This window comes from Bufo bufo, chromosome 4 (genome assembly GCF_905171765.1).
Source record: "Bufo bufo chromosome 4, aBufBuf1.1, whole genome shotgun sequence".
In the NCBI taxonomy this organism is placed as follows: domain Eukaryota; kingdom Metazoa; phylum Chordata; class Amphibia; order Anura; family Bufonidae; genus Bufo; species Bufo bufo.
In genome coordinates, this window is record NC_053392.1 from 98542485 (window position 1) to 98569026 (window position 26542).

A 26542-nucleotide genomic window follows, 5' to 3' on the forward strand; every position below is an offset into this window, starting at 1 on the left:
ATGAGGAAGAGGATGCAGAGGACACAGACACACCATGGCAGTATGTAGTGGAGATGGAGGCAGAGAGTCCCTCCGAGTGACTTGCACAAATTGTCACCATTCGGCAGAAGGATGAGTTTTGGCTCTCCACCTTGTTGGACCCTTGCTACCGTTCCAAAATGGGGGCCTTTTCTACACCCGCTGAGAGGTAGGACAAACTGAACTACTATAGAGAAATCCTAAGTAGAGATGGCCTTCCGGTTAGCCCGGCGGTTATTTTGCGGCGAACTTTGCTTGTTCGCTGTTCGCCGAACATATGGCGATGTCCGCCGGCACCATATTCTTTTGCATTGTGCCGAACTTTAACCGATGACACATCCATCAAGTGGGACAGGACAGCCAATTGAGATGTTTCAGCACATGGACACACCCCCTTCCCTATAAATAAACCCGATCTGGCCGCCATTTTACATTCAGTCTTTTGCCAGTGTAGGGAGAGGTTGCTGTGTGGAGCAGGGACAGACTGTTAGAGACACCAAACACTAGCTAATAGTGCCACAAAAGTCCTTTTAAGGACTGGTATGGTGCTATTGATAGGTGTGACACACTGAGGGGTGTGATATACTTATAATATACTTTCTAATATAGAAAGTATATTATAGTGCATTTGTATTGTGCAGCAGTTGTGTGCGGTTCTGCTAAAATACCACAGCCATACATAGGGACAAACGCTATTGGAACAACTAATTGCAACTGGTGTGATATACCAGTTGCCCCCCCCCCAAAAAAAAAACTGATTGAGGCAGGGGTGTGATATACCTATAATATACTTCCTATATAGTGCATTTGTATTGTACAGTATTTGTGTGTGGTTCTGATGAGATACCGCAGCTATACAGAGGGACAAACGCTATTGGAACAAATAATTGCAAGTGGTGTGATATACCAGTTTCCCCCCCAAAAAAAATGATTGAGGCAGGGGTGTGATATACCTATAATATACTTTCTATATAGTGCATTTGTATTGTGCAGCATTTGCGTGCGGTTCTGCTGAGCTACCGCAGCTATACAAAGGGACAAACGCTATTGGAACAAATAGTTGCAAGTGGTGTGATATACCAGTTGCTCCCCAAAACAACTGATTGAGGCAGGGGTGTGATATACCTATAATATACTTCCTATATAGTGCATTTGTATTGTGCAGCATTTATGTGCGGTTGTTCTGAGATACTGCAGCTATACAGAGGGACAAACACTATTGGAGCAACTAATTGCAAATGGTGTGATATACCAGTTGCCCCCCAAAAAACTGATTGAGGCAGGAGTGTGATATACCTATAATATACTTCCTATATAGTGCAGGGATCTCAACTCTCCCGGAGGTTCAGGGAGTCTCCCGCTATTAGATAGCGGCTCCCTGACACCCAATATATCCCGGAAAGGTTTATCTCAGTCAGATAGCAGAGCAGAGAGATAAGAGAAGTGACAGGACAGAGTTTAGATTACAGGTTGAATTAACCCTTTAGGGTCAAATTGGCTTCTCAAGGAGATATATATGTTAAAGGCATCCCTTCTTCTGTCTCATTCAGTAGCTATATAACTATTGAGAGAGATGCATTTTTTTTGAAAATACATTTACACATTTAACCCTCCATTTTAATTATATTATTTACCCCAGTGTTAAATTCACACCCCCTGGATGCTTTAATCATATATATAAATATGATAATTTGGGGCAGGGTAATGAGCCCGGTCCTCCACACCATAGAGCAAAGTGTGCAGATACTTCATATGTTTGGAAAATGTAATAAAAAGTTTGTTAAAAAAAAAAAAAAGAAAAAACCTCCCTGAAATGAGAAGTGCACCTCCCTGAAATGAGTTTTTGCAGGTTGGGATGTCTGATAGTGCATTTGTATTGTGCAGCATTTGTGTGCGGTTCTGCTGAGATACCGCAGCTATACAGACAGATAAGCGCCATTGGAACAACTAATTGCAACTGGTGTGATATTCCAGTTGCCCCCCCAAAAAACTGATTGAGGCAGGGGTGTGATATCCCTATAATATAATTTCTATATAGTGCATTTGTATTATGCAGCATTTGTGTGCAGTTCTGCTGAGATAACGCAACCATAAAGAGGGACCAACGCTATTGGAACAACTAATTGCAACTGGTGTGATATACAAGTTGCGCCCCAAGAAAACTGATTAAGGGGTTTGATATACCTGCTTCCAGCAAATACCCATTAAGGGGTTCTAAATACCTGCTTCAACAAATACTGCTCTTCTATAGGGACTTTGTCAAAGGGTCATTTTGCAAATGACAGGCAGAGGAAGAGGCAGGCCATTCCGCAGGGGTGGTAGGTGTCGGGCAGGTGCGCCAGGCCTGAGCCTAAGTTGGAAGTTAAAGAAGGTGCGTAGGATTACGTCAAAGGATGCACCAGATTTGGTTGAGTGGCTCACTCAGCCTTCCGCTTCTACACCCTCCTCATCCTCTGTATCTGCACCCTCATCACTCTCTGCTGTGTGCACCCCCAAAGACACCACCACCACCATAGCCCCTCCACTCGAGTCAGAGGAATTATATTCCCATCCATTCCCAGACCTTACCGATGCGCAGCCATTCTTGGCATCGGATCAGGAAGAGGAGGTAGCAACTGCCGCCACCCAGCGGTCTGATGACAGTACCCAGATCAGCCCAAGGAGGGTGGTCCCCGCTGTTGCTGCCTACTCCGAGATCTCTAATGTCAGTGGTGGTGAAGGTGACGAAGATGATGTGTTGATGACGTCATGTGGCTGCTCACAAGAGAGGAAGAGGAGGGGAGTTCAGAGGGAGAGACGGAGCAGCATATAGGGAGGAGAAGAAGGCAGAACTCGCAGTGCATAGGAGGCAAAAAGCAGACTGCAAATGTATCTGGAGCGAGCCATCCACCATGCACGGTTACATCTGGCGCTCCCAGGACGCCGGCACATGGCTCCGCAGTGTGGGCTTTTTTAACGTGTCAGCTGCTGACAATAGTGTTGCCATCTGCAGCCTGTGCTGTCAACGCATAAATCGCAGTAAGCCCAACACTCACCTAGGGACGACTGCCTTAAGAAGGCTCCTGGCCTCCCATTACCGAGCCCAGTGGGAGCAACACCATCAGAACCCACAAAGCTACACTCCCGGCGCTCCACGTCCTGCCTCTTCTCCTTCTCCTCTCATTTGTCCTCCACCTTCCACCATGCCGTCGTCACATTCATCTGGCAAAAGGCAGGCTTCCGTAGCCAAAATGTTCGAACGTAAAAAGTTGATCACGCAGGATGACCCTCTTGCCCAACGGCTGACCGCCGACTTGTCGGAATTGCTAGCTCGCCAACTACTACCATATAAACTGGTGAACTCGGAGGCCTTTAGAAAATTTGTGGCCATTGACACACCAAAATGTAAGGTCCCGGAAGGAAATATTTCTCCCAGAAGGGCATCCCAGAGCTATAGTGCCACATTCAGCGGAAAGTAAATGTATCTCTGGCACACAGTGTCGGTGCCAAGATTCATCTGACCATAGCCACGTGGTCTAGCAAACACAGGCAGGGAAGGTACATAACTTTTACTGCCCACTGGGTGAACATTCTGACGGCTGTCAAGCGTGCAACCGTGGCACCCGTGTGGATTTGGTGTTACTGCCACGGATTGCATGCAGGCCTGCCTCTTCTTCTCCTCCTCCTCCTACTCCATCCCCTGTCTCCTCCTCGTCTAACTCCTTCTTTTCCACTGCTACTGCCTCTTCCGCTGCACCCCCCAGCTCCCCAGAACCTATTTGACGTGCCAGGTGAGACGTTGCACTGCTGTGCTGCGGCTGTTGTTTCTGGAAGCCAAGAGCCACACCGGTCCTGCACTGCTTTCAGCTCTGCGGTCACAGGCCGATCAGTGGCTAACCCCGCTCAATTTGACAGTTGGTAAAGTGGTGTGCGACAACGGTGCCAATCTGCTGAGCGCGCTGAAACAGGGCAAAATGACACACGGGCCGTGCATGGCACATGTCCTGATCTTAGTAGTGCAGAGATTCGTTGCCAAATACCCCAGGGTCCAGGAGGACTTGCGGCAGGCCAGGAAAATCTCGGGCCATTTTAGAAGATCTTACACGGCCATGGCTTGCCTTACTGACATTCAGCGGCGACACCATTTGCACGTCAGACGTCTGATTTGTGACTGCCCAACGCGCTGGAACTCCACCTTGTATATGCTTGATTGGCTACTCCAGCAAAAACGTGCCATTAATAACTACCTGTACAAACTCTGCGGTTGTACAGGTTCTTGGGAGCTTGTTTTTTTTTCAGACTTCTGCAGCCATTTTATGAGATCACCAAACTGGTCAGTTTCAGCCAGGGCGCCATCAGTGACATCGTACCTTACGCCTTCTTTCGGTGTCCGACTACATTGAGTTAACGGCCGATGTGGACGCTCTGAGAAGCGAGGAACCCAGTGACTACTGGGTGTGCAGGATTGACCTGTGGCCAGAGCTGGCACAATTTGCCATGGAACTCTTGGCTTGCCCCTCGTCGAGTGTCCTGTCCGAAAGGACGTTCAGCGCAGCAGGGGGGGTCGTGACCGATAAGCGCACTCGCCTCGCCTAAAAATAAACGAGGCATGGATCTCGGAGGAATTCAACACCTGTGACGACCACGTTTAATTGAATTTCCTCATGCCAGCCCACGCATATCCGCCACCACCCAGAACAAATAATGGTCCCTGTCTTATGTAAATACAGCTGCATGAAAGGCCTTTTCTGTCCGGTAAATGCCTAATGTTTGGGACCTCGGAGGAATTCAACACCTGTGACGACCTCGTGTTATCGAATTTCAACTATTATCATTTGGTTTTTTTTAAGAGGGGGGATTTCGTTAGCCATGTTTTTAATCTAATTTAATATTTTTTGTTCTTTTAAACATGTATTTGTTCTGGCCTGCAGTAAAATTGATATCCAAAAACCGTCTAATATACCTCCAGCCACATAATCACTTGATATTTTATGTACGGTAAATGCATAATTTTTGGGGCCTGTAATCTAACTGGCCAACTGTAAAATTGTTATACGGTGACCATAGTTACCCCAAGAAGAACTCGCCTGTCCACACAAAATGCGGAGAGTCTGACCTTTGTCAAGATGAATCAAGATGGATTTTAATAATTTGATCTTCTCCAAGAGATTTTGACAAACGTGTACTACAGAAGGAGACACAGTGGACCTTTTGGTCAGTATCTGGGCTCCTTACATGACATCTCACTAAGAATTGATATGGATTTGTATTGCCCCCTTTTGGATGTGCCATTTTCATTCACATTCAATGTGTGGTTATTGATGGCATCGGGCCACAATAAATAAATTGAGTGGTTGCTTTGATACCACAATCAGCATTCATGAGGCTTGGTTTCAGCTTTCATTATATTGTACCTCTGGTGGATCAGATGATACTGCCTGTTCATCACTGTAGAATATTGGCCTTGAGACTTTTATTTAAGATTGGCCTCTTATTGATATATCCTGGTTACCACTTTTGTAACCATCTATGTAAGAGGCATTGCCTATATGGCTTCGATACTCTGGAGTAATCTGATTCTAATTATACAGTTTGTTTGAATGAGTGGGCCTGGTGTTTTTAACATCTATTATGTAGATCACTGTGCATATTGCGTTTCTAAAATCTACGGTAACTTGCCGGCTTCTGAGCATTATATTTTCAAGATACGTCATCTCATTTTTGCATAATCCTTCATAAGTGTTATCTGCTATTGGTCCCTGCATTACTCTTGGAGCGCTATCTCCCAGTGAACCTCCTCCATCTGACAGCATAGGGTATTATGTGGGGCACGTGATTCTTCAGTGTTCTTTTCATCATGGCCCGCTTCTGACGTAAGGGTAGGTGGAGCTATCCTAATTAAATAGCCGGTTTTTCCGCGGCCGCTTCACGGCCATCATAACGCTGGAGCGCTGCTCCTGTGTGAGAGGGGCGGCGCACTATTATCGCCCATTCTTACTTAGTTTTGGTTTAGAATATTAGGTCACATCGTAGGCTCCTGATGAGGCATTAGTAAGATATAGAATCGTGTCGAGCCTTTGATAATAGCAGATGTCTAGCCTTTTAGAGTAGGGAGGTCAACTTGTTATGTTAAGTAGCAACATTTAATTGCGGGACTGTTGTGGCTATTTACCAGCTGTGTGAATTGCAGCAAGAGTGGTGAATTGACTAGTATTCTTATTATTATTAAGAGATAAGTAGGCATAACCAACTAATGGCAGTCACCACTGAAATAGTTCTTTCCTTGGTAGTGGTCTGGGAAGTTTGGGTTTGAAATTATAACCCTAAGAGTTGTTTACGTCCACTTACCAGTATCATTGCAGCATTCTTGACTCATTTAGTCTGAGGAATAGTTGCTTAGAGGGTCGTTCATCTTCAACCTCTGGGCTTTGAATAAATAGGATCCCCGGTTTGAGTTAATACATGAGCAAGATTATTTGGTGTGAACAATAAATTGTGTTTTTATTCACCTATTCCTGCATATATTATTGTTTAATAAATATTTTTTGCTTTGTGTTTTTAGCATCCCCTTTTTTGTAATTATTAGTGAAGTATTAAGGGGTTGCAAACCTGTATTGTCAAAGTTTATATGTGAGCCCCGCATTTTAGGTTCATCCAAATATCCCTAACTTTTTGTGAGTAGTATATACAGTGTCGGACTGGGGTGCCTAGGGCCCTTCAGTAAAATTTATTTTGGGGGCCCACCGTACGGATACATTCAAATATTACCTTTTCACACAGCAGCAAGGTGCTACCAGATGATTGAATATGGGGGTCCTGCAGCAACTTTCAGAAGGTAGGTCCTGGGGAAAAAAAGGTACTGGCTAGCTTTTTCCTATACCTAGAAGTCATCTCAGCTCTGATCAGATCTATAATAATAAACTGGAGTTTCTTTAATAATCAAGTTTTTATATGAACATAGGCTGGTTGAGGTGCTGTACATTGAATATATGTATGTAGTGCAGTAAGTCTACTGTGTTATGTGCCACTTGTGCAGGGGGTGGGAGCAGTGTCGGACTGGGGTGCCTAGGGCCCACCAGTGAAATGCATTTTGGGGGCCCACCGTACGGATACAGTCAGATATTACCTGCTCATACAGCAGCAAGATGCTACCAGATGCTTGAATATGGGGGTCCCTGCAGCAACTTTGAGAAGGTAGGTCCTGGGGAGAAGATACTGGCTAGCTTTCCTCTATATCTAGATGTCATCTCAGCTCTGATCGTGTCTATAATAATAAACTGGGGAGTTTTTTTGTTTTTTATATGAACATAGGCTGGTTGAGGTGCTATACATTAAATATACAGGTTCTTCTAATAAAATTAGCATATTGTGATAAAGTTCATTATTTTCTGTAATGTACTGATAAGCATTAGACTTTCATATATTTTAGATTCATTACACACAACTGAAGTAGTTCAAGCCTTTTCTTGTTTTAATATTGATGATTTTGGCATACAGCTCATGAAAACCCAAAATTCTATCTAAAAAAATTAGCATATCATGAAAAGGTTCTCTAAACGAGCTATTAACCTAATCATCTGAATCAACTAATTAACTCTAAACACCTGCAAAAGATTCCTGAGGCTTTTAAAAACTCCCAGCCTGGTTCATTACTCAAAACCGCAATCATGGGTAAGACTGCCGACCTGACTGCTGTCCAGAAGGCCATCATTGACACCCTCAAGCAAGAGGGTAAGACACAGAAAGAAATTTCTGAATGAATAGGCTGTTCCCAGAGTGCTGTATCAAGGCACCTCAGTGGGAAGTCTGTGGGAAGGAAAAAGTGTGGCAGAAAACGCTGCACAACGAGAAGAGGTGACCGGACCCTGAGGAAGATTGTGGAGAAGGACCGATTCCAGACCTTGGGGGACCTGCGGAAGCAGTGGACTGAGTCTGGAGTAGAAACATCCAGAGCCACCGTGTACAGGCGTGTGCAGGAAATGGGCTACAGGAGCCGCATTCCCCAGGTCAAGCCACTTTTGAACCAGAAACAGCGGCAGAAGCGCCTGACCTGGGCTACAGAGAAGCAGCACTGGACTGTTGCTCAGTGGTCAAAAGTACTTTTTTTGGATGAAAGCAAATTTTGCATGTCATTCGGAAATCAAGGTGCCAGAGTCTGGAGAAAGACTGGGGAGAGGGAAATGCCAAAATGCCTGAAGTCCAGTGTCAAGTACCCACAGTCAGTGATGTTCTGGGGTGCCATGTCAGCTGCTGGTGTTGGTCCACTGTGTTTTATCAAGGGCAGGGTCAATGCAGCTAGCTATCAGGAGATTTTGGAGCACTTCATGCTTCCATCTGCTGAAAAGCTTTATGGAGATGAAGATTTCATTTTTCAGCACGACCTGGCACCTGCTCACAGTGCCAAAACCACTGGTAAATGGTTTACTGACCATGGTATTACTGTGCTCAATTGGCCTGCCAACTCTCCTGACCTGAACCCCATAGAGAATCTGTGGGATATTGGGAAGAGAAAGTTGAGAGACGCAAGACCCAACACTCTGGATGAGCTTAAGGTCGCTATCGAAGCATCCTGGGCCTCCATAACACCTCAGCAGTGCCACAGGCTGATTGCCTCCATGCCACACCGCATTGAAGCAGTCATTTCTGCAAAAGGATTCCCGACCAAGTATTGAGTGCATAACTGAACTTAATTATTTGAAGGTTGACTTTTTTTTGTATTAAAAACACTTTTCTTTTATTGGTCGGATGAAATATGCTAATTTTTGAGATAGGAATTTGGGGTTTTCATGAGCTGTATGCCAAAATCATCAATATTAAAACAAGAAAAGGCTTGAACTACTTCAGTTGTGTGTAATGAATCTAAAATATATGAAAGTCTAATGTTTATCAGTACATTACAGAAAATAATGAACTTTATCACAATATGCTAATTTTTGGAGAAGAACCTGTACAGTACAGACCAAAAGTTTGGACACACCTTCTCATTCAAAGAGTTTTCTTTATTTTCATGACTATGAAAATTGTAGATTCACACTGAAGGCATCAAAACTATGAATTAACACATGTGGAATTATATACATCACAAACAAGTGTGAAACAACTGAAAATATGTCATATTCTAGGTTCTTCAAAGTAGCCACCTTTTGCTTTGATTACTGCTTTGCACACTCTTGGCATTCTCTTGATGAGCTTCAAGAGGTAGTCCCCTGAAATGGTTTTCACTTCACAGGTGTGCCCTGTCAGGTTTAATAAGTGGGATTTCTTGCCTTATAAATGGGGTTGGGACCAACAGTGGCGTTGAGGAGAAGTCAGGTGGATACACAGCTGATAGTCCTACTGAATAGACTGTTAGAATTTGTATTATGGCAAGAAAAAAGCAGCTAAGTAAAGAAAAACGAGTGGCCATCATTACTTTAATAAATGAAGGTCAGTGTAATGACCGGCGTCACGCACAGGGAGGGAAAAGGGAAAGCCCTGCCCAAGGGAGAGGGAAAGGTGGTGACCCCTGACTCACCTTGCGGCTGGCACCTGACTGCCCTGACGTCCCTAGACGGGTTCCTCACCCGTGCGGCGATCACGTGCCTAAACCCTGACTTTCCCTAAAATGAGCCCTAGATAGTGAACGGGCCGGTGGGATCGCTAGTCCGCACCACTGACACTAAGAGCGAAACACCAGGGAGAGGACAGACAATACAGACAAACACATACACCCAGGTGGGCGACCACAGCAGACCACAAAGGTCCAACAGGGATCCGGAGGGTAACGTTCTGGACCAACAACCAGAGAACGCAGCAACACAGCTCCAGAGGGTCAGTATAGAAGTCCAGGCAGGAAGCTCTATATCTGGCAACCAGAGAAGTGTGAGAGGGGAATATAAGGAGGTTGGGAGTGCTGGACAAGGAACAGCTGAGGAGAAGGAGCTACGGATCCCTGAGTGAGCCAAAAAGGGTTGCAAAGCAAACCCAGAAAGCTACCATAAGGAAACAGCCCTATCTTACATAGAGCGCGCAGCCAACCGATGCGACTTCCTGACCCCGGGTATAACGGAGTCAGGCGTGGTTCTTGACACCCTCGTGACAGTCAGTCAGTCAGCCGAAAAATTGGGAAAACTTTGAAAGTAAGGGCTATTTGACCATGAAGGAGAGTGATGGGGTGCCGCGCCAGATGACCTGGCCTCCACAGTCACCAGACCTGAACCCAATCGAGATGGTTTGGGGTGAGCTGGACCGCAGAGTGAAGGCAAAAGGGCCATCAAGTGCTAAGCATCTCTGGGAACTCTTTCAAGACTGTTGGAAGACCATTTCAGGGGACTACCTCTTGAAGGTCATCAAGAGAATGCCAAGAGTGTGCAATGCAGTAATCAAAGCAAAAGGTGGCTACTTTGAAGAACCTAGAATATTACATATTTTCAGTTGTTTCACACTTGTTTGTTATGTATATAATTCCACATGTGTTAATTCATAGTTTTGATGCCTTCATAGTCATGAAAATAAAACTCTTTGAATGAGAAGGTGTGTCCAAACTTTTGGTCTGTACTGTATGTATGTAGTGCAGTAAGTCTACTGTATTATGTGCCACTTGTGCAGGGGGTGGGAGACTAGGGGCCCACCTTGCTCAGGGGCCCACCGGGGGATTCCCCTGTACCCCTGTGGGCCAGTCCGAGCCTGGGTGGGAGACTAGGGGTCCACCTTGCTCAGGGTCCCACCGGCGGATTCACCTGTACTCCCGTGGGCCAGTCTGATCCTGAGTATAGATCATCATTACATTCACACACAGAAAATTTCATTCGATTCCAACAACTCCTTGTTGCACGAGGGTACGGCCACACTGTTCTGGAGTGAATTAAAAAATTAGAAGTTGTGTCTGTCCTTTATACTTTCTCTCCTTTTATAATTCACTCCTGAATTTGGCTTGCAGTTTTGGAAACATTATATATATATATTATATATATATATTATATATATATATATATATATATATCTATGTATATGGACCAGATTTATCATTAGCTCAAGTCAAAATAATGGAGTGAAAAAGTAAAAAAAAAAAATGCGCAATCGCTAAAACTGCGCAAAAGTTTGTGACTTTTATTGGCTCTGCACTATGCTCGCCAGTTTTCTGAGAGTGGGCGTGTTTTTTTTATGTAAATGAATCTCTAGACAGATTTAATATTGCGAATTTTAAAAGTCGCAAAAAATTGTGCAATTTCACTCCAGTGAGGACCATGCTTATCTTATGCGACTTTTTCGTAAAGACGTGCGACTTTTGTAAAGCCACTGCTACCGTCAAACCACATTTATCACAGTATTAAAAGGACCATTAATAAATCTGACTTAGCCAAAAGTGGAGTAAAGCTGTAAGTGTAATGATAAATCTGGCCCACAGTGTGTGTGTGTGTATATATATAATTTATACTCAGATTTTTTATTTTTTTGTTGCTTCCTTTAACTCTGTATCAGTATTGTGCATTGTTGGCTAAGTGACCCGTTTAATTATTCTGCTGTATCCGGAGCTCACATCACATACAGACCCAGACACATTGCAGATCTAGAGCTGGCTCATGGATGTTTCATGTTAAATGATAATGGGAAATCCAGAGCTCCCCAGCTTCCTGTTTGACTCATGTTCTGTGACTACTTAGCACAGCCCGGCTGGACGGCCATTCCTGCTTTGCAGCCTGTTTACATGAGAGTAAGGTTATGGTTGGCGCACAATAACTAATACCAGATTTATATTTTTTGCTGTGACCTCAAAGTGAGGTGTCATAAATACAATGCTCAGTCTATGAATCTGGTTCATCAAAATCTTGAAAAGCTAAACAGAAAAGGCCGGGAGCTAAATCACAGTATGCAATGCAAATTGTTAACATATGAAAGGGCTTTTTGTCAATTCCAAATATATCAGGGGCATTTTTTTTAAAGGCAGGAATTATCTATAATTCAGTATTTTCTGTGAATTTCAAAGGTCTTTCTGTTTATAGCAGCAATGTATGAACTAATGTGGTAAAGGAAACTGGAATTGAACGGATGCATGTAAAGCTACACCCGAAGAATAAACTCATCACATTATAAAAAACAAATGTACTGCAGATTACACAGAATAAAAAAAAGTTATAAATAAAGATAGCCACTTTCCATAAGCCCTTTTAGTGCTTATGAGAGATGTGTGAACGGATTCTAAAATTCAAAATTTGACCCACATTTTTTGAAAAGTGCTGATTCTAATGAACCCAAATTTTGTGCGATTTGATGAGGAGGAGAGGGGTTTTACTTTGGTGCTGGAAGTTTGTTGTTTAGCATGTAAATATTACTCCTATACTGTATCTTGCATATAGACGAGTGCAGAGCAGGAGACTGAACAACTATCCAGCAAGAACTCTGATTCAAACTAACAATGGAGTGGGATGTTTTTCCCGGAGGTGCTGTCCTTGGGGGCAGGGGACTTGGAGAATGGGGAGGCTCTATCACCCACTGCTAAAACAAGCCCTGTGCGCACAGACAAAAATAAACATTACTGTAAGGCTGGATTCACAACACTGTTTTATTTTTCGTTCTTTTGATCCATCAGAAGAATAGAAAAAAAAAAAAAGATCCTGTAAAAAAACGACAAAAAAAAAACACATCCTGTTCATCCGTTATGCACATTTTGCATCTGTTTTAGCCATTTATCCGTTTGTAGATGGAAGAAAGTAGAGTGAAAAGAATGAGTTACAGTACATCCAGCTGTCGTCTGTACAAGGTGCAATGTCTCTGTCCTCAGATAATGAGGTATGATGGCACACAATAGCACTCTAGGGTAGTCCTCTCTCCTGGTTTTCCTTCATTAACAGCAATAGGCTCGCACTTGTGGCTTTAGATGTCCACTTGTGTATTGCATGCGTTTGAGTGTGCCTATTCTGAATTGTGGTGATGGGTGTCTTAACTTGTTATCCCCTCACCTTGCAGTGGAGTCTGTATAGCTGTAGTGCTGATCATTCTGCTGACTTTGTACGCTGTAGCTTGCAGTTTTCCTGGACGTCCTGTAGTAGTTGTCGTCACATAAAAGCTGTTTTTGCAGTCCTCACTCCAGGCTTGCTACCCTAGAACTCTCTAGAACACCCCCTGCCTGGCAGGAAGTAGGACCATTCCACTCACACCCAGGTAGTAATGGAATCGAAAGTTCTATTCCCTATGCCAACCATATCTTCTCATTCTGAAGCTTGCAGCAGATACATAAAATATGACATTACAATATATAATGAACAATTGCAGATACCCTGTCTGGGGTATTGCACGAGCCTTACTCAAACTTAACTATACTTTAGAAGTATAGGTTCAAGTTGATCAAACAGGTGATGCAATGTGGGTTAATCCTTTTCTTTTAGAGCTACATGATGACTTGGAGATTGCAGCAACGTATTGCAACAAATCAAACTCTGATTTTTGGTTGCAGATTTGCCATCAGAGACAGCCATGCAAGTTGTGTGCAACTACGACTTGCCTACAATCTGTCTGTACTTTGTCTAGTTTTCAACAGCCATATTGTAGCAAGTAACACCAACGTTTTTTGATTGTGTGGCTTGACTGCAACACGTCGTCAAGGCTTTGCCTAACTTTCCAGAAATCAACTGACTCAGTGTTCAAAAACTGATTTTCAGTTTAATTTTTTGTAAGGTACATTATGTAAGGAAATAGTCCCTCACATAATCGGTGAATTGAATGGCGGTCCCTACACTGATCACTAGCAAAAAAAATAAAAAAAAAATCGGACCTACAGTACACTGTATTAGTCTTTATACTGTCCTCATACACGTTAGCACGGTGTGTAATCTGACATGTAGCTAAACCTTCTCTGTCTTGATAAGAAGAGAAAACTGTACTACTTTAACTTTCTCTTTATTGATAGTAGATTGACAGGAAAGGTGAAACGACAGAATAAAAGAGTAGTATTTTAGAACATATACATCAATAGTACATTGTATAGGAAACAATAATCTCTTATACATAAAGTACATCAGGTAATGCAATGACAATGCTATCAAATGCAACAACATAATAAACTGCAGTATAATGACACATATATAGTGCCCTTACCGACTATGCTTAAAAACAGGCTAAATAACAGATGAATGGGGCAGGAAAACCAGTGAGAGTGTGTGGCTCCTGAGACATAAGATGGTGGCTGCTTGCTGTATCAGCACAAGACTAGAAAGAACCAGGAACTACCCACAATGCCCTGGGACTCCCATAATGCATAGAGAAAAATAGGCTGGATGAAATACATGAACTCATTGTCACGGCGGGGAGTGGGGGAAACCCCTTACTGTGCCTCGGCGTTCACTGCAACGCAAGAAAGCAGGGAACAGGGAGCAGGACACATCCTAACGCGACCCTGAAGATCTCCCTAAACTCCTAATGCATGAGCCACCTCAGAAGGTAAGGGGGCTCATGCTCTCCAACCTAGAACCCTAGGTATCCCTGCTATGCCCTAAGCCTGAAGACAGGGCAGAGACCACCCATTCATCCAGCACAACGGATGCATGGTGTCTCCAGAAGCCAAGCAGCTGGCCACCAACTGGACAGGGTTCACAGCCGAACGACAGCTAAGTAACAAAAAGGCAACAGAACTTACCTGCCGACGACGAGATGGACCGGAACCGCACTGTCTAAATGTTTGCTTAAACCCCTCCGGGAAAGCAACCCTCTTTCGGAGGAAACACACCACAACACAATAACCTCCAAGCAAGGCCCACACCATAACAACATACACCAGGTGGGAGAGGGAAAACAGAAACACGCCGGAGGGGACACACAGACAGAGCAAGGGAAACAATATAACAAATAAGGGGGGCTCACACAGACTATTACATACAGCCAGGGAGCAGAGCTCCTACACAGACTGACAAGCAAAATCAAACTGACCTAACGCTCCACCACACCAACATATAAAGAGGCCTGAGGTCACAGCCACCAAGCCTAACAAACACACCTTAACCCCGTGCACACCAGAATGGGAAGGGACACACAACTTAAAGGGGAAGTGTCAAAACATGCAAAAACATGTTGCCACCAGCAACAAGCATGCATGGCAAAAGTGTCATGGTCCAAGATACCAGACCATGACACAGCCGTGACACTCATCAGTAGATGGTGCTGTTACCATACAATGTAATGCACATGAATACACAGGTAATGCAATGTCAAGCTAATAAACACACAGAAACAACTGGATTTGCATCTGGGGACAGAACAGTCTTTGACCAATAGTCTGAAGCACCAGTGCATGGTTACTACTATTTAGGTTCTTTTTTTAGAATGCTCATAAACAATATATTACTGCTGCTGAGTAACAAGAGAATGTCAGTGTTTGGTTTTTAGTCTTCCAGAGTTTAATACGCCCATCATTTTTTCCAGGCACATTACAACTGGCAGACTGCATATATTTTCCTGCCACTACTAAGGCTGACTGTCATGATAAGAAGGAACACATACCATGTTCATAGGCTTTAAAAGTGGCAATAACTGTCTTCCTAGCACCCCAATGCACATACACACATGGTATGGCCTAGCTTATATGTGTTTTTAATGGCAAGAGAGGGAAAAGCTGCTGCCAAACACCTCTGTTGGCAGCTGATCTCCTGCCAGAACAAAAGTATTGGGCGTTGAAATACAATCTTTCTTTTCCATAACATAATCTGTTGGGGGAGAGTAGGGAGGCCATAACACATTACATTTGCTTATTATTGCATTATACTTATTCTTGGTTAAAAAAAAACACATTTTTCTAATTAGTCTTTGTGAGGAATATGGATTATCATTTATTGGCAGCCCTGATTGTCATTTGATTCACCTTTTGGCATGTACACAGTCAGTGTACCTGCAAAATATGTTCTCAACCCCCAGCCATCTGCTGTCAGCTAGCAAGGGAGGAAGCCCCAGGGGTCCAGGCTTCAAGGAGGCCCCAGGTGGATAAATTCACACCTCAACCAGCCAGGTTGGAGGCAAGCTAATCCTGCAGGAAAACCCCCAGCAGGAGGTCTCAGCCCTTGCCCAGGATCAATGATACCTCCCAGACATGTTGGCGCCTACATTTAATAAGGAATTATGAATCGTCCGTCCATCCCGGGCATAATTCGGTTATCTTTTTGCGATCCTGGGGCAAAGCCAAACATCCACGTGGTCCTGGCTTGATGCTAGGATGCCCAGGAGGGGAGCTATACATATCTCCCCACAGAAACCAAATAACGGTACCATGCTTGGACTCTAGTTGTAGCCGGAACCCAGGCGGATCAATTGGGCCCGGGACCATCTTCCTGTGACATTCTGGTCTGGGGCTATGATCCCTAAGGAGTTTTATGGGTCATTTTCTGCCAGCACCAGAGAAGGAGGAGTGGACCCTACCCATAGGCGGGGAGGGGAGCAGCCGGCTACAGGTCATAAGCCCATGCAAGCCAGCGGGCGGAGTCTTTTCTGAAGGGGGTCACATCATGCCAATGTGTTTGGAGAGACCGGGAACCAGCTCACATCACAGCCCCCACGTAACTGCAGCCAAGGACTATTACACCATTATAACCCAAAGGAACTTTCATCTACCCGGTAACTGACTTTTGCTCTGTTTAACCCTGTTCTACCTATATCACCTGTATCTGTAACCTCAGACCGCTGTATATATTCTGAGTGTATAGTGTTATATCAAGTGTGCCCTTAAGGCGATTAAATATATAATTTAATCTTGTGCTGTCTTGTATCTCGATCACGAATCCACACGTTCGTGTTTCAGCCTAGTTATAAGCTACCCGTGGGTTGGTTTCTCACCCTATATAATCCCGTTAGCGGATCGGGCTTATATCAAACGAGAAGCTGGTGGCAGATTACCTGCTGTTTCACGGCGCCAGTGAAAAGGCTCTCTCAGCTTGTTGCCTCTCTGTGCCTGCGTGGACAGGAGGTGTCTGTGTAAACTGTACCAAGCTGACCTTACCTGCTCCTCTGGAGGGCGCAACGTCACTCTTTGGTAACAAGTGACCATACTGTGACTCGTGAGCTCGTCGTAGGTGACGTCAAGCGGGCACGAGGTGTGGTATTCATCACAGTCTTTAATAAAAATGTACAGCAGTTTGTCTGCTATAGCCTTTAGGGACTCAATACCGTTCCGTCACAGGGGCTCAATACCGGAAAAAAACTGATCAGTTTTATCCTAATACATTCTGAATGGAGAGCATTCCGTTCATTATGCATCAGGGTACATCAGTTCAGTCCCTCTTACGTTTTTTGTCCGGAGAAAATACCGCAGCATGCTGTAGTTTTCTCTCCAGTCAAAAATCCTGAACACTTGTCGGAATGCCGGATCCGGCATTAATTTCCATTGAAATGTATTAATGCCGGATCCGATACTAAGTGTTCCAGAAAACCGGATCTGTTTTCCCGATTTGCGCATGCACAGACCTTTAAAAATGTGAAAAAAATAAATACCGGATCCGTTTTTCTGGATGACAAGCGGAAAGACGGATCCGGTATTGCAATGCATTTGTCAGACAGATCCACATCCGGATCCATCTCACAAATGCATCCGTTTGCGTCCGGATTGCCGGAAATCGGCAGGCAGTTCCGGCGACGGAACTACCTTCCGGAATCCTCTGCCGCAAGTGTGAAAGTACCCTTAGTACCCTTTCACCGATTGTGCAGACTGTTCTTCCTGCTTTTCGGGTTACAACCAACAGGGATGTTCCTGTTGCATCAAGTTTGTTTAGTTACTAACATTGTTTTGGCAGCTGTTACGCAACTGCCTTGCATCTGAATCTGGGTTTGGTTATTATTTAGCCTTACCTAGTTGATTAAGAAGGTGGAGTGCTGATTGTTGAGTCTGTTTATATCTGTGTCTCACTTTACTCTGGTTGTCAAATATACAGGGAGTGCAGAATTATTAGGCAAGTTGTATTTTTGAGGATTAATTTTATTATTGAACAACAACCATGTTCTCAATGAACCCAAAAAACTCATTAATATCAAAGCTGAATATTTTTGGAAGTAGTTTTTAGTTTTTTTTTAGTTTTAGCTATTTTAGGGGGATATCTGTGTGTGCAGGTGACTATTACTGTGCATAATTATTAGGCAACTTAACAAAAAACTAATATATACCCATTTCAATTATTTATTTTTACCAGTGAAGCCAATATAACATCTCAACATTCACAAATATACATTTCTGACATTCAAAAACAAAACAAAAACAAATCAGTGACCAATATAGCCACCTTTCTTTGCAAGGACACTCAAAAGCCTGCCATCCATGGATTCTGTCAGTGTTTTGATCTGTTCACCATCAACATTGCGTGCAGCAGCAACCACAGCCTCCCAGACACTGTTCAGAGAGGTGTACTGTTTTCCCTCCTTGTAAATCTCACATTTTATGATGGACCACAGGTTCTCAATGGGGTTCAGATCAGGTGAACAAGGAGGCCATGTCATTAGATTTTCTTCTTTTATACCCTTTCTTGCCAGCCACGCTGTGGAGTACTTGGACGCGTGTGATGGAGCATTGTCCTGCATGAAAATCATGTTTTTCTTGAAGGATGCAGACTTCTTCCTGTACCACTGCTTGAAGAAGGTGTCTTCCAGAAACTGGCAGTAGGACTGGGAGTTGAGCTTGACTCCATTCTCAACCCGAAAAGGCCCCACAAGCTCATCTTTGATGATACCAGCCCAAACCAGTACTCCACCTCCACCTTGCTGGCGTCTGAGTCGGACTAGAGCTCTCTGCCCTTTACCAATCCAGCCACGGGCCAATCCATCTGGCCCATCAAGACTCACTCTCATTTCATCAGTCCATAAAACCTTAGAAAAATCAGTCTTGAGATATTTCTTGGCCCAGTCTTGACGTTTCTGCTTGTGTGTCTTGTTCAGTGGTGGTCGTCTTTCAGCCTTTCTTACCTTGGCCATGTCTCTGAGTATTGCACACCTTGTGCTTTTGGGCACTCCAGTGATGTTGCAGCTCTGAAATATGGCCAAACTGGTGGCAAGTGGCATCTTGGCAGCTGCACGCTTGACTTTTCTCAGTTCATAGGCAGTTATTTTGCGCCTTGGCTTTTCCACACGCTTCTTGCGACCCTGTTGACTATTTTGAATGAAACGCTTGATTGTTCGATGATCACGCTTCAGAAGCTTTGCAATTTTAAGAGTGCTGCATCCCTCTGCAAGATATCTCACTATTTTTGACTTTTCTGAGCCTGTCAAGTCCTTCTTTTGACCCATTTTGCCAAAGGAAAGGAAGTTGCCTAATAATTATGCACACCTAATATAGGGTGTTGATGTCATTAGACCACACCCCTTCTCATTACAGAGATGCACATCACCTAATATGCTTAATTGGTAGTAGGCTTTCGAGCCTATACAGCTTGGAGTAAGACAACATGCATAAAGAGGATGATGTGGTCAAAATACTCATTTGCCTAATAATTCTGCACGCAGTGTAGTGTCTGCCATGTATATTTCATTCCAGATTCTGTTATTCTGATCTTGCTGTAGTTTAGAATGCATTCTGGAATCTGTACAAAGAGAGGGAAGATCCAGCGTTTGATATCTCCAAATAAAATCCAATGTTTAATAAAGTCTGTTAAAATACATCATGAGCACACACCGCATAGCTGATCAACTCGTTTCAAACACGCCGATCAGCTATGCGGTATGTGCTCATGATGTATTTTAATGTGTATCGTATACTGTTGGCTCTGGGCTCAGTGCACAGTTGTCTCTGAGTCTAGGGGTTTGAGCTGATCCAGTTTCTGTCTTTTATTCTGGAATCTGTTTCCTCAGAGCTTTGTATGTTTGATGTGTATAGAATTTGTTTGTTGTGTTGTCTTGGCTGGATAGAATTCAGATGGGCAATTCAGAGTTGCTCCATTTTTCTTAAAAATCTATTATTCTCCCTTTAACTTTAGACTATACATCTGCCATCTACGTCATTGCTGGATCAACTCCTCCTTCCATGACCCTCAGCATTTGGTTCCTGAAATCCACTAGTGAGTTTGAGTGTCTTGCTTTCTGCCTGCATTGATACATGCTTCATTTATGTGGTTATTGTGACCACCTGGTTGTTGGCGAAGTTCAATTCTGCAGTCTTGTGTACAGCATCATTACATTCTCACTGAAATCCGTCGAGAGATGCTCTGATGGTTCCACCTATAGCTCTTATCTCTTCACTTATGACTGATCTGCTAATGGTTAAGTGAATTCCACACACTGTATATCTGTAGGACATGCCATGGAATGCAGAGCTCTGATTCCATCCACCTTGTCATGAACCAGCGGGTGTGAACCCACTGTGCCACGTATCCTACCTCCTCTAAGGGCGTTGTCTAAGTGAACTCCTTCGATTCTTCACAGTACCCCTGATGGTGGGGATAGAATTTCCCGAGGGGAACACCAGGTGGCTACCTCTTGAGAAGGATAGGAACACAAGGCAGTTGGTCCAGGCGAACCAGGAGTTACCTGAGAAAGGTACCAGAAGTACAAGAGATGTCAGCAGGCGGAGTCGTTACCAGGAGCAACAGTGCAGGACCGAAGGACGAGGCAGAGGCGTTGTCAGACAGGCAAAAGGTCAGAGCAGGCAACACAGGTACAGATCAGGCAATCTGGATCGGCAACAGGAGAGTCAAGACGAGCAGGCAGGGATCAGACGGGTAGCAGAATCCAGGAACACAATAAGAGTTAGGAACACAAGTAGTTAAAAGGAAGTTAACAGGACACAAGGACCTTGACACTGAGGCATCTGTGAAGGGGGCTGAGCCACTTATATATGTGCAGGAGGGCTAGGATTGGTCAGCGAGGTCACATGATCTAACCCATAAAGCCTAGGAAGTGACGCGCGCCGGCCCTTAGGGAAGTGCAGTACGCAGCCCTGCAGGGTATGGCGATAGTGAAGTCACGGTTACTAGGCAAACAAGGGTTGCTCTTGGTTACTCACAGTTTATAGGATGACCCTGGGCAGGCGTACAGCAGTGATGGAGAGGCTGGCACAGAAGTCCTCTGGGGCACTATCTGTATATAGGGACCAGGCCGAGGGTAGGTGAGGTGCCCTGGGTGTTGCAAGTTTAATGTGCCTGTGGCAAGATCCCTTTAAGATTCGTGACGCCAGTGCCTGTAACGGTGGCACACCGATGTATAGTAGTAAGAACTAAGGAACACAGTTTGTAGTGAACCAAAACTTTCTTTACAGGAAACGGTTAACTATATACAGTTCTTTAGGTTCAGTTCCATATGACAGATGCAGTTTCAAGCAGGCTTTTACAAATGGCAGGCAACAATGTTCTTGCAAGATACTCGGAGGGTTAAACACACTCACAGATCAGGCTGCACCTTTTCCTCAGAAATCCTGTGCACTATTCCTCAGAACTCCTGTCTGTCTTGATCCCAAGGCCCGTATGCCCTATTGGTGGCTTTATCCTTGGTAAAGAAACTTCCTCAGGTATATATTTCCTTGCATTAAATAGATCCGTCTGCCCTTCAGCTCACTTGTCTGGCTGGAAACACTTCTGCTCTGCTCTGTACTTTGTAGGAACTGCAGGTTTCTCAGGAGGTAACTCTTCCCCTGGTAACAAACTTCTGAGCTAACTCTGGCTCAAGAACCTCAGGCAGGCTAGACTGCACTCACTAGCCTCCTGGACTACACTGCCCTTTTCCTGTTTGGGCCTAACTATATATATTAGGGGTTCCCTAGCTCCCTCTACTGTCTAGGAGGAGGAACTACACCCCAACAGGCCTGATACACAGATAAACAGGAAAATGCACATAAAACATCATATACATTACAATGGTCATATTAGACCTTGTGTAGTGCCCACCTTTACCTAGTGGGACACTACAGAAGTGCTGCAAGAAACAAACAGCAAGCATGCTGTGGCCAGGGCTGAGAGGAAGCTGTGGAGCGGATCCCAGAACAATAGTAGCTACACAGACAGAGCCCAGGACTGCAGCGGCAAATGGGAAGCACCGGCTACAGATCACCGCTAAACACAGCGCCCGTAACTGTGGCGGTAAGCAGAGGAACAGCGGCTCACAGCAGCCGCTGTTACTCACCTCCTGTGTAGAGAACTACATCAGGATTAGACTTAAAGGGAACCTGTCACCGGGATTTTGTGTATAGAGCTGAGGACATGGGTTGCTAGATCGCCGCTAGCACATCCGCAATATCCAGTCCCCATAGCTCTGTGTGCTTTTATTGTGTCAAAAAAACGATTTGATACATATGCAAATTAACATAAGAGAGTCATATCTTACTTGTGTGACCAGAGAAGAGTCATATTTTCAAGCTCTGACTCATCTCAGGTTAATTTGCATATGTATCAAATCATTTTTTATACACAATAAAAGCACACAGAGCTATGGGGACTGGGTATTGTGGATGTGCTAGAGGCCATCTAGCAACCCATGTCCTCAGCTCTATACCCAAAATCCCGGTGACAGGTTCCCTTTAAGGCTGAGTTTTTCTGTTCTGAAATAACCTATGCAGAATCTGCTTCAAAATTCCATACTGTTTTTTCCTGCGGTTCTTGACCCTACCCATTTCAAAGGGCACTTTGGACGTGGCACAGAATCGGCACCAGGAATAAACACATCACTTTTTTTTATTCACTATGTTTTTAAAACCACAAATGAAAAAAAATCTGTGAAAGTTATCACGTGGTGTTGCCATTGAAATCAATGGACTGGATTTTTTTAGGCATGGATTTTAGGCACCAAATCCATTCCATAATCCACACTGGAAAAACTGAATGTGTCTACTGATGGCCAGTGGTCACTACAACTATATTGGTCATCATGGTGTAGACAACCCCAGCTTGTATCCTAATCCAACACTTGCACCTGAAACGACAGGTACACTTTAAATAAAACTTCAGCAAGTAAATGGTTTAAAATTAGTGTTGAGCGAGCAGCAACTAGTTTGGCTTGAGCATCGTGAAGCTCGGCACATTGCGGTGTTTGGCCAAATACCACGTGTGCTCGAGCAGCCAATAAACGTGCAGGTAAGTACTGCTATTCACTATAATGCCACAGCCATGTTGGCTGCTGGCATTACAGTGATTGGCTGGCCGGAACGCGTCATCGGGTGCTATAGTTTTTATACTTGTTATAAACCCAAAAGTCCTTTTAAGGACTATTGTGTGTGGCAGCAATATATATTTTTAGCGCAACCTGCGGTAAATTGCTAAAACTTGTTATCAAAAGTCCTTTTAAGGACTATAGTTGTATCTAGCAGCAATATATATTTTTAGAGCAACCTGCGCTAAATAGCTTGCAATTGTTTGGCCGCTGCAGACAGAGACATTATCTGCGATACATCTCCTGTCTAACGTGTGCACAGCCTAAAAATATCTGACATCCAGTGTACTTTTTCTGGAGACGGTGTCCGCTGCGGACACTTACATTACCTACATCTCCTGTGTAACGTTTGCGTATCCGAAATATCAGTGACATTCATTCAGTGTAATTTTTTATTAGGCGGTGGTGACAGCGACATTACTGGCACTATACCTCCTGTATAACGTTTCTGCAACCTAAATATCAGTGACATTAATTCAGTGTAATTTTTTATTAGGCTGCGGTGACAGCGACATTACTTCCGCTATACCTCCTGTTTAACGTGCGCGCATCCTAAAAATATCTGACATTCTGTGTACTTTATTTACGCATACACTTACAAAACCTGCGCTACTGTACGTGTGACATACTTGCAAGCATATATACCATTTAATATGCTCAAGGCGAGTAGTAAGGGACGGAGAAGTGACCGTTCTGCTGATGCTGCACTCAGAGGCCGTGGCCCTGGGCGCGGTGAAACTGTGCCTGCTGCCAGAGCACAAGAAACACACTCATCCACGATACCTAGCTTCATGTCCCAGTTTGCAGGGTGGCGCAGGACACCACTCCCGAAGTCACACCAGTGCGACCAGGTGGTCGGTTGGATTGCAGCAGATAGTGCTTCCAGTCAGTTAGGCACCACCCTGTCTTCCACAAAGTCCAGTCTCAGTAGCCAAGAGTCTGGTCAACAGAATCCTCACCCTGATACTCCTTCCACCCACCATGGAGAGTCTTGGCAAACAAGTGATCCCACACTCGGATATTCCGAGTAGCTGTTTTCATCACCATTCCTTAATTTGGGCCCCTCGCCAAGCCAGCTTGAAGTGGGACATGAGGAGATTTTGTGCCCTGATTTCAAAACACTTGAGCATCCACAGTCACAAGAAGATGACAGTGGGGAATGGCAATTAGTGTTTCACGAGGTGGATAATGATGATGAGACACAGTTGCCAATAAGTGAACCGCAATTAGTGTCTCAAGAGGTTCATGATGAGGATAAGACACGGTTGTCAATAACTGAGGTTGTTCTTAGGTCAACAAGTCAGGAGGATAACCAGAGTGAGGAAGTGGAAGAGGAGGTGCTGGACGATGATGTCACTGACCCAACCTGGAAAGGTGGCAAGCCGAGTGAGGACAGCAGTACAGAGGGGGAAGGATCCGCAGCACCACAACAGTCTGTGGGGTAGCAAAAGAGAGAAGGCGGGCCACACCAAACAGGCCTGCAACTGTTCCCCAGAGCACCCCCTTGCGGCAATCTCCCTTGCCAAGGTGTAGGTGAACCGCAGTATGGAGCTTTTTTGAGGCAAGTGCGGACGATAAAAGAATTGTCATTTGCAACCTGTGCCGTACCAAAATGAGCAGGGGCGTGAACAATAGCAACCTCACCACCACCAGCATGATCCGCCACATTGCATCAAAGCACCCTAATAGGTGGGCCGAACGCCTGGGTCCACAACCAGTGTCTGCGGTCACACCACTGCCTCCTCTTCCCCTGTGTTACGTGCTGGCCAATCCCCTGTCCAAGACGCAGGCCCGGATGCCTCCCGCCATGCACCTGGACCTTCGCAAGCACCATCAGCTAGCACATCCACTTCTGTGTCCCAGCGCAGCGTACAGATGTCTATACCCCAGGCCTTTGAACGAAAGCACAAATACCCAGCCACTCACCCATAGACCATAGCACTAAATGCGCACCTTTCCATATTGCTGGCTCTGGAAATGTTGCCATTTAGGCTTGTGGACACTGAGGATTTCCGCAGCCTGATGGCGGCTGCGGTCCCGCGGTACTCTGTCCCCAGCCGCCAATATTTTTCATGGTGTGCAGTCCTAGCCTTACACCAGCATGTATCCCGTGACATCATCTGTGCCCTGACCAACGCAGTTATTGGGAAGGTCCACTTAACGACTGACACATGGACAAGTGCTTGTGGTCAGGGATGCTACATTTCCCTGACGGCACACTGGGTGAACGTTGTGGAGGCCGGGAGCGAGTCGTACTCTGGGATGGAACAGGTGCTACCGACGCCAAGGAATGAGGGCCCTACTTCCATCAGGGTTTCCGCCGCCATATACGTTAGTGGCTGCAACCCCCCATTCTCCTCCTCCCTCTCCTCCTACACTTCCACCTCTGAATTATCATCTTGCAGCACCAGTCAGACATTAGTCAATAGCTGGAAGCAGTGCAGCAGGGAAGTGGCAATAGGCCGCGCTTAACCCCTTAAGGACATAGGACGTACCGGTACGCCCTATTTCCCGAGTCCTTAAGGACCAAGGACGTACCGGTACGTCCTAACTTTTAAATCGGGATTCCGGCGCCCGAGGGGTTAAACGGAACGGGATTTCGGCTGAAATCTTTCAGCCGGCATCCTGTGACAACGCCAGGGGGGGTGATGTGACCCCCCCATGTCGGCAATCGCAGCAAACCGCAGGTCAATTGAGACCTGCGGTTTGCTGCGCTTTTTGCAGTTTCTGATGCCCGCGGTCCCTGACCGAGGGGATCAGAAACTTTAGAGTGGCTAAAATCTATATTTTTCACCCCCCCTGCACCCCTGCATGATTTGATGCCGGCGGGTGGTGCGGGGGGGGGGTGTCGCGGGAGGCGGGCGGTGCGGCAGGCGGGATCGCGATCCCCCGCCCGCCTCCCCATGAATGATCGTTGGCTTCTAGTGGTTATACCAGGGTGCCAGCACATTGCTAGCACCCTGGTATAAACGGCTGACATCTGTGCAGATGTCAGCCGTTTAACCCTTTCCATACCGCGGTCCGTACGGACCGCTGTATGGAAAAAGTTAACTGTCATCGGTCAGGGAGCTCCCTCCCTCTCCATCGGGGGGCTGCTGTGCCTTTGCAGCCCCCCGATGGAGAGGGAGAGAGCCCCCCTCAGCCCCCCTCAGCCCCGTGCGTACCCTTCCCCGTCTGCGAAGTTCTGAGCAGACGGGGAGGGTTCCCATGGCAACAGGACGCCTGCTCAGGCGTCCTGCTGTCCATGGTGCTGAACAGATCTATGCTGAAAGCATAGATCTGTTCAGTGTAAGTAAAATACAGTACAGAACAATATATATTGTACTGTACTGTATTATACAGACATCAGACCCACTGGATCTTCAAGAACCAAGCGGGTCTGGGTCAAAAAAAAAAATGTAAAAAAAAGTGAAAAAAGTTAAGATAAAAAAAAAAACATTTATCACTGAATAAAAATTAAAAAAATAAAATA